The 11,196-nt window shown below is 43.2% G+C and overlaps 1 protein-coding gene across 1 annotated transcript in view; it reads left to right on the plus strand.

The window, feature by feature from the left end:
* The window catches only part of ANKRD29 (ankyrin repeat domain 29), a 76,262-nt gene extending 65,738 nt beyond the window's left edge, over nucleotides 1–10,524 (plus strand). The window contains exons 10-11 of the transcript XR_008684653.2: nucleotides 2,178–2,400; nucleotides 8,259–10,524. The gene's annotated coding sequence lies outside the window, so the exon portion shown is untranslated. The remainder of the gene's footprint in view (nucleotides 1–2,177; nucleotides 2,401–8,258) is intronic.
* Nucleotides 10,525–11,196: the final 672 nt, after the last annotated feature.

The following is an 11,196-nucleotide window of genomic DNA, read 5'->3' on the forward strand; positions in this document are numbered from 1 at the left end:
ACTTATGATTTCATTATATCTACTGTGGAGAACCTTTGTAGTGATCCCAAAATAATTTTTATTCAAACAAAAATTGCTGGGATTGTTATGAAAGGTACTGAAAATGAAACTCTAAATTGTATATCATGATAATTAGCTATTTATAGACACTGTGAAATGATTCCCCCTGCTAGGTAATTAACACATCCATCACCTCACATATTGATCTTTATGTGTGTGTGTGTGTGTGTTTGTGAACATCTTAATGTCTATTTGTATTTCAATGATGCTTCTGGCTTTTCAGTCTTGTGCAGTGGCTTTTTCTTCTGCAGTAGCTGATGCTTTTTGCATAACAATATTTAGGAAAAAAGTATTTACAGTAGCAACATTAGGAATCTGGAGCATGCCATGGCCATTCTGGGGTCCTCCCCTGCTCCATCCACTCTCTGCAACTGAAACCTCATAACAAAGATAGGACTCAAACCCAGCCAAAACCCACTGTCATTTAATTAAGATTGCACACCTGGTCTCAGGACTTAATGAAGCCCAGGTTCTTTATGGACTTAGAAGGAATACAACAAGAGGCAAAGTAATAGGTAAGAAGTGGACTTATTTAGAGAGATACACATTCCAAACTTTGGCCATCTGATGTGAGGACTTGACTCATTGGAAAAGACCTTAATGGCTGGGAAAGATTGAAGGCAGGAGAAGGGGATGACAGGACAAGACTCAACAGACATGAGTTTGAGCAAACTCCAGGAGATAGGAAAGGACAGGGAAGCCTGGCATGCTGCAGTCCTTGGAGTCCCAAAGTCGGACATGACTGAGCGACTGAACAACAATACATTCCATCGACAGAATGCAATCCACCTCAAAAAACAAGATCGGCCCTGAGAGAAACACACTCAACAGACAGAGTGTAGGCCATCTCAGAAGGCAAGAGGCCCTGAAATATGGGGTGGTTAGTTTTTACGGATTGGGTAATTTCACAGGCTAATGAGTGGGAGGATTATTTCAACTTTGGGTGGAAGGAGTGGGGATTTCTAGGAAGTGGGCCACTGGTCACTTTTTGGCCTTTTATGGTCGGCCTAGAGAAACATCACGGTGTCTGTGGGTGTGTCATTTAGCATGCTTATGTATTACAGTGAACATATACTGAGGTTCAAGTTCTCCTGAAAGTTGAATCTTCTGCTATCTTGAACCTAAGTGGTTCTAACCAGTTTTTGTCGTATCCACGACTGTCATTCTTTTAAATGTTGTGCCCTGTCCTTTTCCTTCGTTTCACAACCACACTTAAGCTATGTCTCATTGTTACCCCATACTGGGGTACCTACTCAGAAGACAAGAGCACGCCCAAATGCCAGGCTACTTAGAATCTGATGGAAATGCCTGTATCTTGGGGTGGGCCTGCACTGCAGAATGTAGGGGTGAGAAGCTGAGGCCCTAATTTCATAATAAAGTGGTTTTGGTGCTGGAACTGGCTGAGCCTCACAAGTAGTGACCAGATGGAGTCCACAGACTATCAGTACTAACAACAGAAACAACGCTAATGTTTTTTAAAGGATTGTAATGTCCTCAGTACTTTAGGTAGATAATCTCATGAAAAGTGAAAGTCACTCAGTCATGTCCGACTCTTTGCAACCCCATGGACTATACAGTCCATGGAATTCTCCAGGCCAAAATACTGGAGTGGGTAGCCTTTCCCTTCTCCAGGGGATCTTCCCAACCCAGGGATCGAACCCAGGTCTTCCACATTGCAGGCAGATTCTTTACCAGCTGAGCTATAAGGGAAGCCCAATCTTATGAAGTTTATACGTATTTTCTTATTTACCCCTGGCACCAACCCTATGGAATAGGCGCTATTATCATCTTCATCTTGCAACTGAGGAAACAGGCTTTTTTAAAAAGATTTATTTATTTTATTTTTGATTGCACTGGGTGTTTGTTGCTGCATGGGCTTTCTCTAATCGCGGCCAGTGGGGACTACTCTATTTGCAGCACGCAGGCTTCTCATTGTGGTAACTTCTCTTCTCTTGTTTTGGAGCACAGTCTCCAGGTGCACAGGCTCAGTATTTGTGGTGCATGGGCTTAGTTGTCCCACAGCACGTGGGATCTTCCGGGACCTGGGACTGAATTCTGTTTTGCAGAAAGTTTTCACTTTCCCCAAATAACGTTTTGCCAAAAATTTTCACTTTCAGGTTTAAAGGATTTGTTAAGAAAATAAGCCACTCATTGTATACAAATGAATACGATCAATAGAATACTCTTGAGAGTCCCTTGGACAGCATGGAGATCAAACCAGTCAACCCTAAAGGAAATCAACCCTGAATATTCATCAGCAGGACTGTGCTGAAGCTGAAGCTCCGATACTTTGGCCACCTGATGCGAAGAGCTGACTCATTGGAAAAGACCCTGATGCTGGTAAGGATTGAAGGCAGGAGGAGAAGGGGATGACAGAGGATGAGATGGTTGGATGGCATCACCGACTTACCGACTCAATGGAAATGAGTCTGAGTAAACTCCAGGAGTTGGTGATAGACAGGGAAGCCTGGTGTGCTGCAGTCCATGGGGCCGCAAAGAGTCAGACACGACTGAGTGACTGAACTGAACTGAGTAAGTGAGTAAGTAGTAGTTGTTAGTCACTCAGTCATGCCCGACTCTTTGCAACCCTATGGACTACAGCACACCAGGCTCCTCTGTCCACGAGATTTTCCAGGCAAGGATACTGGAGTGGGTTGCCATTTCCTTCTCCAGAACTGAAGTGAAATGAATATTTATTAGAGAATTATCTAGCTTACTCTCAATATACTAACATTAAAAGTAAAGAGAAATAGAAACAGCAGAGGAAACATCACCAAATTGGATTTTGACTAACGTTCAGACTCAAACAGTGTTAGGAAGTCCTGTGTCACAGCCCATCTGGAAACCCAATTGGGAAAATGTTAGGTAGTTAGAATAGGAAACAGGAGTCCAAAATGGCAGTGGCTAAAAGACAAGGAAGGGAAAAGCCTGCGAAAATAGAACAAAGGAAGGTCAAAGGAAGATCCGAGGACCTGAGTGAGGACCTCAGGTAGAACAAACAGCACTCCTAGTAGCCCAATTTACATAGAACCCAGGGGGAGGAAAAAACATATAAAAAGAGGAGCCGAAAGGCTCTCTCTCTCTCCCGCGCACTGGCACGCTCCTCCACTGTCTTCTCTTCGCGTCTTTGGGTTGGCATGCCCTCACGCTTCGAGGATGGATTCTCCTGCTATCTTCTATATAAAATAGAGCTGTAACACTGATTTGTCTAAGAGCTATAACACGGTTTGTCCAAGACCCGAGAGCTGTGATGCTCCAAGGGCTTTAATGTCCGTCGCTCCAAATCATTGTTGTGATGAGACAGAACCGAGGCGCGTACACTTGCCTGACAGAAAAGATCCTAGGCATCACTTCCACTCCGTGGGTGAGACTTCAAAGATTACAGTTCAGGGTACCCCGTTTATAATCCCAGGACACAAATTGATAAAATCATCAATCTGTGAGATAATTTCAGCTCTGATTTCATGTTAATGCATAAAACTTAGAATGTTGTTAAGCCTGGGGCTTGGTTAGCCAGCCCCCCTCCAGGGACTCAACAATCTCTCCTCCCCTTTCTTATCTGTGGTGCTGCTAATCTTGCAGTCACAGCAGGCAGTCCACTCATAGTCAGGACAGCCTCCAGGCAGGTTAGAAGCAAGGTTGGAGGCCTGTTCTGCTTTGTCTCTGAAGTCTAAACAAGACTATTTAATTTCCCTAACAAACCCATGTCCCTGGTTTGGCTAGCAGATCCCTAACCACTAGACCACCAGGGAAACCCAGGAAACGGGCTTTGAGAGTGCTTTAAAGCAGCAACAACATGCCCAAAACGGAGTCACTTGCCCCCAGAAAACAAACGTGGTTTGCTCTAAGATTTAATTTCAACTTCAGCTACTCTCAGGAGTATGATCTTTAACCAGTCAATCTGGAATGATCACATCAGCTCCTGTGAGGTCAATTGATAGATTGATAGGTCAATTGATAGATTGATAGACTGATAGGTCAATTGATAGATTGATAGATAGATTGATTGATTGATTGATAGATTGATAGATACATTGATAGATTCCCCACACTTCTTCCAAAGAAAGGTGACTTTGCCTGAAATATGGTAACCTTTTTTCTTTTTTATGACTTCCTTGTCCCACCCTCTTTCTATCTATGAAAACCTTCCATTCTGTACAGCTCCTAAAACTTCTTTCTACTTGTTAGGTGGAATGTTGCCCAATTCATGAATCCTTTATTATTATATTTTGGCTGCACCATGGTAATTGAAGGATCCTTGTTCCCTAACCAGGGATCACACCCATGCCCCTTGCAGTAGAAAGACAGAGTCCTAACCACTGGACTGCCAGGGAATTCCCATGAATCCTTGAATAAGGCCAATTAGGTCTTCAAATTTACTCAGTACAAATTTTTTTTTAGACAAGAAATAACCTCCCTCATAGCATCAGCTTACTGCTGTCCCCCAGTCTTTTGGTTTTACTTTTATAGTGGGGGAAAGTAGGGAGATTGATGCCCAGATGGGGTCATGGTTGTAACATCTTGGCAGTGAAGGTGGAGAATATGGGACATAAATATTAATTTCGAGGTAAAAAGCTAATGATAATTAGGTGATTAATTGAACAGAGAGGGTGAGGAAAAGAAAGACGAGTCAGGAATTATACAAAGGTGCATCAGGGAACCCTAAGATCACTCCCAGTGATCTTCAGTGATTTGCTGGGAAGACTCATGGGGCTCATAGTATGGTCATATTCATGGCTAAGATTACAGTGAAATTGATATAAAGCAAAACTAGAAAGGAGAAAGGGAAATGAAATGGACACACAGAGAAAACCATTGAAGCTTCCAAGAGTCCTCTCCTCTAGGAAAGACTTGTGGCAACATTGTGAAGTGTTATCTGCTGTTAAGCAAGCTCATGAAAGACTCAGGCTTTTAACTGGGAGCTGGTCACATAAGCACCTTATGCCTAGCTTTTAGCCACTCCAGTACTATTGCCTAGAAAATCCCATGGATGGAGGAGCCTGGTAGGCTGCAGTCCATGGGGTCGCTAAGGGTGGGACATGACTGAGCGACTTCACTTTTCACTTTCACACATTGGAGAAGGAAATGGCAACCCACTCCCGTGTTCTTGCCTGGAGAATCCCAGGGACGGGGGAGCCTGGTGGGCTTCCGTCTATGGGGTCACACAGAGTCGGACACGACTGAAGTGACTTAGCAGCAGCAGCAGCAGCAGCAGCCTAGATTTTACCAGAATTCCAGGCTGCCAGGAAGAAACCAGGCATTTAGCATGAGCCCCATTGTTTGTGCAATCAGTGTGGGCACAGTGAGCCATTATCACTTAGGAAAAGTTTCATATCTCTGTAAAGAACTATTTGCCTGCCAAGAGTCCAGTGGCCTGCCAATGGCCAACCTCGTGAGCAAGACTTTCTATAGAGAGCAGACTCAGGTCTGTGGGCTAACTCCACACAAAAGGTTTATGTGGTGGGCGGTGGTAGTCATTGTGTCAGGAAATAGAGAAGAACAGCAGAGCTGAATGGGGCCAGAGAGAGAGTATGGACATGTTCAGCTTGAAGAATGTACAGAATTGATTCCAGAAGGCAGCTGGAAATAGCTGCTTAACATTTAGGACAAGACTCTTCCAGATCTGGGCATCATCTGTGTAGAGGTGATGGTCACAGTCATAGGACAGATGAAGTCCCCAGAAAGACTCTGGTGAGAGGAAATAGATGAGAGAAGGAAATCAGCAAAGGAGATGAGATGAAATAGGTGCAGGAAGTGAAACGTGGATAGTGGCAGGAAAAAGTCTCAAGGAGAGGAGAGCAGGCAACAAACCCCATGAAGAAGTGTGACCATGGGACTTCCCCGGGAGTCCGGTGGTTAAGACTCCATGCTCCCAAGGCAGGGGGCATGAGTTCAATCCCTGGTCGGGTAACTAAGATCCCGTGTGCTGTGCGGAGCAACCTTTAAAAAAAAAAAAACAAGAAAAGAAAAAAAAGTATTGTGGTCATGAAACAAGGGCCAGCAATTCCAGACCTCTTTTGCTGCACAGGCTTGCCCTTGGTGAACTTGTTCAGTCATCAGAGAACTCTGGCCCTGCGTTGGAGAGGAAAAGCGTGGTATCTGGTTAGGACCTGGAGCTGATGATAAGTGGCTGACCTGATTCTAGTTCTGTTGGTAGAATTGTGTTGCCTTCCTAACACTTTCTAGGGCTTCCCAGGAGGCATTAGTGGTAAAGAATCCACCTGCCAATGCAGGAGATACAAGAGATGTGGGTTCGATTTCTAAGTCAGGAAGATCCCCTGGAGGAGGAAATGGCAACCCACTCCAGTATTTTTGCCTGGAGAATCCCATGGGCAGAGGAGACTGGTGGGCTACAGTCCATGCGGGCTACAGTCCACAAAGAGTCAAGTACGACTGAGCAACTGAGCACATAACACTTTCTAGGAGTTGTTGGCTGCCATGAGATTGCATCTCCTCTGCTTTTCACCAAGAAAGAATCTTTTGCACGATCTGTGCGGTGTCTGTGATTATCTACGCTGGTCAGTTGGTCTTAGTAAGTTTTATGTCACTATGCTGCTGCTGCTAAGTCACTTCAGTTGTGTCCGACTCTGTGCGACCCCATAGACGGCAGCCCACCAGGCTCCCCCGTCCCTGGGATTCTCCAGGCAAGAACACTGGAGTGGGTTGCCATGAGAAGATGCTAAAAAATGAGTGCACAGAACCATGTTGAGGCCCAGCTATGAACAGAGTCACACCGTGTCATGATTTTTCATGTCCTTTCCTCTCATCAGCTCATACCCATGTACTTACCTGTGCTTTGAAACACAGAGAAAACCAAAATTGAAACAAAATAGGCCAAAACCAAGTTCTATGCTCTCTGGGAAAATTTGAAATAATTTGTTTCCCATTCCTCTGACTGAGGGCCTTACCTGTCTCTTTTTGCTGTTTAATCTACTAAATGCAATGAGATAAACCAATGGGACTCATGGAGGTGTTTTCTCCAAGCTCTCTGACCATACTTAGTCCTCAGTTAAATAATTTATGTGCTATTGGGCCTGAAGAGTCTTAAAATCTTTTCCTGGTGTTTTACCCTTATTTTTTGGCAATATTTTAAGATAATTTAAAAATATGAGTGAAGTCATATTAAAACAATTGAAGGAAGTTAATTAAATACCTTTTAGGTTTTTTTTTTTTTTTTGGCTGTGTTGTGAGCTTTGTGGGATCTTAGTTCTCTGACCAGGCAGTGAAAGTGCTGAATCCCAGTCTCTGGACCACCAAGGAATTCCCGAGAGCTTCAATTTTAAGATGCCTTGTCAGCTTTAGCTCTGGCAACAGAAAGCATGACTTCTCCCATCTTTGATCTCTTCTCTCCCTCACTGGAATTGAACCTTCTAATTTTTAAGGAAGGAAATACTGCTATTGTTCCTATTTCTTGCAGTTAAACTTTTAAGAATAGCCTTAGAAATCTGCCATTTACAGGAGTTAGTCTTCCTATTTTAGCAAAGATAAGACCTAAAGCCATCCCAGGGGAAGGAAACTGTATTATGTGACTGAATCTTCCAAATTAGGGAAAGCCAGGGCAAAATACTAACGGCCAAGTTCAAGTTACCTCCACACTAATGAGCCTAAGCTACACTGCAACTCATGACTGGATTAATCACCAGTTAAAGTGTCCTCAGTGTGGTGAGTAATACTTTACCATAAGTCTGACCAACAATACCCCACTCCTGAACTCTCATAAACCACTGACGCTAAAGTCATGAGTGGTAGCCTAAGCTGTTTTAAAAGAAGGTGTCTGTAAAATTCAGCTTAAGTATGGAGTTTTAAAAGTTTATTGCAGAGCCCCAAAGAATTGAGGGCATATTTCAAAGAAATGACCTGCACAAGAATGTTCATAGCAACTCTATAAAAGCCCAACCTGGAAACAATTCAAATGTCTGCCATGGTATTTTTATACCATGGAATATGACCCAATGATAAAAACAAACAAACAGAAAAAGATGAACTATTGCTATAAGTGATGTGGATGAGTCTTACAGACATAATGTTTAGTGAAATAATGCAAGACACGAAAGATGACTCAGTTTGTATGAAGTTCAAGAACAGCAAAAGCAATTTATGATGACAGAAGTCGAACTAGTGGCAAAAAAAAAAAAAAAAGACTGGCATGCGACCATAAATGTTCTAACTTGCTCTTTCTTGGATCACTTGTTCTGGAGGAAGCCTGCTCCCTGTTCTTAAAGACAGATGAGCAGCCCTGAACCAGTGGAGTGGAACTAAGATCTCCTGCCAGCAGCATCTTGGAAGCAAGTATTCCAGCCCCAGTCAAGCCTTCAGATGACGGTAGACTTGCTGAAATCTTGACCTCAGACTCGTGAGCCAAAACCACCCAGAACCACATAAAGCCCTGGCTGGCAGGAAATCTGATCTAATAAATGTTTGTTCTTATCATCTATTATGTTTTAGGATAATATGTTATCAAGTAATAGATAACATAAATATATAGTACTTACTGAACTGTACATGTAAGTTTATAGATTGTACATGTGTATTATATATGAATAAAGAAGAAAAAAAAATCTTTTACCAAAAAGAGGCTTTCAACCTAAAACTCAAACTAAAACTCCCTAAGGGTTTTACAGAAGCTTAAACTCAAGGTTTCCTATGGTTTACCAAAATGTGTTTGCAATGTGTAGATTGACAGAGGGAGTCAGGTGTGAGCTGGTCACCTACTCATGTTGAACTGGTCACTTTCCAATCATCTACAAGGTGGTTCTTTTAGAGTCAGCTCTAGTTGCTCTTCCTGGATCTTTTTGGGGGCAGTCTGTTAGCAAAATTTACAGTGTCTACAAAAGTGGGTCCAGCTTCTCCATTAAGCCAAGTAGGCCTAGTGCCTAGGGCCCCTGACACTTCTAAGGTCTCATGAAAATGTTTTAATAGCAATTTATTTTAAAATCAGAAGAAAAAATATAATAATAAATATATAATAATGAAATCAGCTTGGATTATATCCATCTCTATACCAACGTTGTTATAAAGCAGAATTTTAAGTGTTTGTTTTTTGTTTTTTAGGAAGAAGGGGCCCCCAAAGGCAAAAGTTCTTAGAGCCCACAAAAGTCATCAAGCAGCCCTGAGCATAAAGAGGGGTGCAATGAACTGAATTGTGTCCCCCTTCCCCAAATTCCTACATTGACACCCTAACCCTTTAGAGACAGGGCTTTTTGTTTGTTGCTGTTTAGTGGCTGTGTCCAACTCTTTTGAGACCCCATGGACTGCAGCCCACCAGGCTCCTTTGTCTGTGGGATTTCTCAGGCAGAAATACTGGAGCAGATTGCCATTTCCTCCTTCAGGGAATCTTCCTGACCCAGGGATCAAGCCTGCATCTTCTGCATTGCAGGCGGATTTTTTATTGCTGAGCCACCAGGGAAGCCCCTAGGGCGATTAAGAGGTTTTAATAATTAAGGTTGAATATGGTCAAAAGGAGAAGAGGGCAGCAGAGTATGAGATGGTTGGATAGCATTACTGATTCAGTGGATTTGAACTTGGGCAAACTCTGGGAGATGGTGAGGGGCAGAGGCCTGGTATACCTGGGGTCGAGAAGAATCAGAGATGACTTAGTGACTGGAAAACAACAACAGTGGTCCTAAGGGTGTGGCCTTAACCCAATAGGATTTGTGACTTAATATAAGAGGAAGAGAGGTCTCGCTCTCCACACACAAGTACCAAGGAAACAGCACATGAGCACACAGTGAGAAGCTAGTGTCTACAAGTCAGGAAGTGGGGACTCACCGGAAACTGACTGGCAGCTTGATCTCAGACTTCTCTGTCTCCATTACCATGGGATGTAAATTACTGACGTTTAAGCCATTCAGTCCCTGATATTTTGTTACGACAGCCTAAGCTGACTAACACAATGGGGGTGGGTTGGGTAGGTAGGGGGAGTGGCAGTGAGAAATGAAAAAAAAGCAAAGTGAAGAGGCACCCAGTCCATCCAGAATGGTCTCAGGTGAAGTCAGCTGCATCCTAGTACCCCAAAGGCCCAGCTCCATCTACATGTCTCATAATTAAATTTCAGCCTTTAAGTTAGAAACTGCGCAAGCTTGCAATCTGTACAGAAGTTAGGCCTTCTTTTTTCTTTGCCCCCTTGAATCATTGCCTACTTTGAAGCTTCAAAGTTAGCAGCAGCAAAACAAAGCTTCTATATTAGAAGAACTCAAAGTTATTTTATTGAAACAAAATTTTATTAATAGGAACATGCTGCTCAAATCACATCCCTTAGTCTCTAGAAGATGAGATGCAATAGCCGCTTAGCCAGTGAGGTAACCCAGGAGAATCAGGGTTAAAGAAGAATGTTTAATGAAGAACATGTGATTATCTGTGCTCAATGTTATTAAGAAGGCAAGTGAGATGAGAAGAAATAGGTTGTCTTTGATTCTGCAACACAAAAACTAGTGACGACTTTAAGAAGAGCAGGTGTCATGTGATTGCCGAGGTTCTTGGACCGGGGTGGGAGGTGGGGGGGTGGGAGATGGAGGGTTGGGGTTGGAGGGGTGGGGGGACCTGGGGGAAGCTGGATCCTTACATCACTGCTCACAGCAAAACAATTCCAGTCTGATCATTATCTTCAAGAAATCATTAAAACTCAAAAGGAAAACATGGAATATTTTTTATAACCTTGTAAACCATGAAATTAAAAGACACTATTCCTTGGAAGGAAAATTATGACCAACCTAGACAGCATATTACTTTGCCAACAAAGATCCATCTCGTCAAGGCTATGGTTTTTCCAGTAGTCATGTATGGATGTGAGAGTTGGACAGTGACGAAAGCTGAGCACTGAAGAATTGATGCTTTTGAACTGTGGTGTTAGAGAAGACTCTTGAGAGTCTCTTGGACTGCAAGGAGATCCAACCAGTTCATCCTAAAGGAGATCAGTCCTGGGTGTTCATTGGAAGGACCGATGGTGAAGCTGAAGCTCCAATACTTTGGCCACCTAATGCGAAGAGCTGACTCATTTGAAAAGACCCTGATGCTGGGAAAGATTAAGGGCAGGAGAAGAGGACGACAGAGGATGAGATGGTTGGATGGCATCACCGACTCAATGGACATGGGTCTAGGTAGACTCTGGGAGTTGGTGATGGACAGGGAGGTCTGGAG

This window comes from Moschus berezovskii, chromosome 28, assembly GCF_049115385.1.
Source record: "Moschus berezovskii isolate FMDL1 chromosome 28, NW_MosBer_1.0, whole genome shotgun sequence".
In the NCBI taxonomy this organism is placed as follows: Eukaryota; Metazoa; Chordata; class Mammalia; order Artiodactyla; family Moschidae; genus Moschus; species Moschus berezovskii.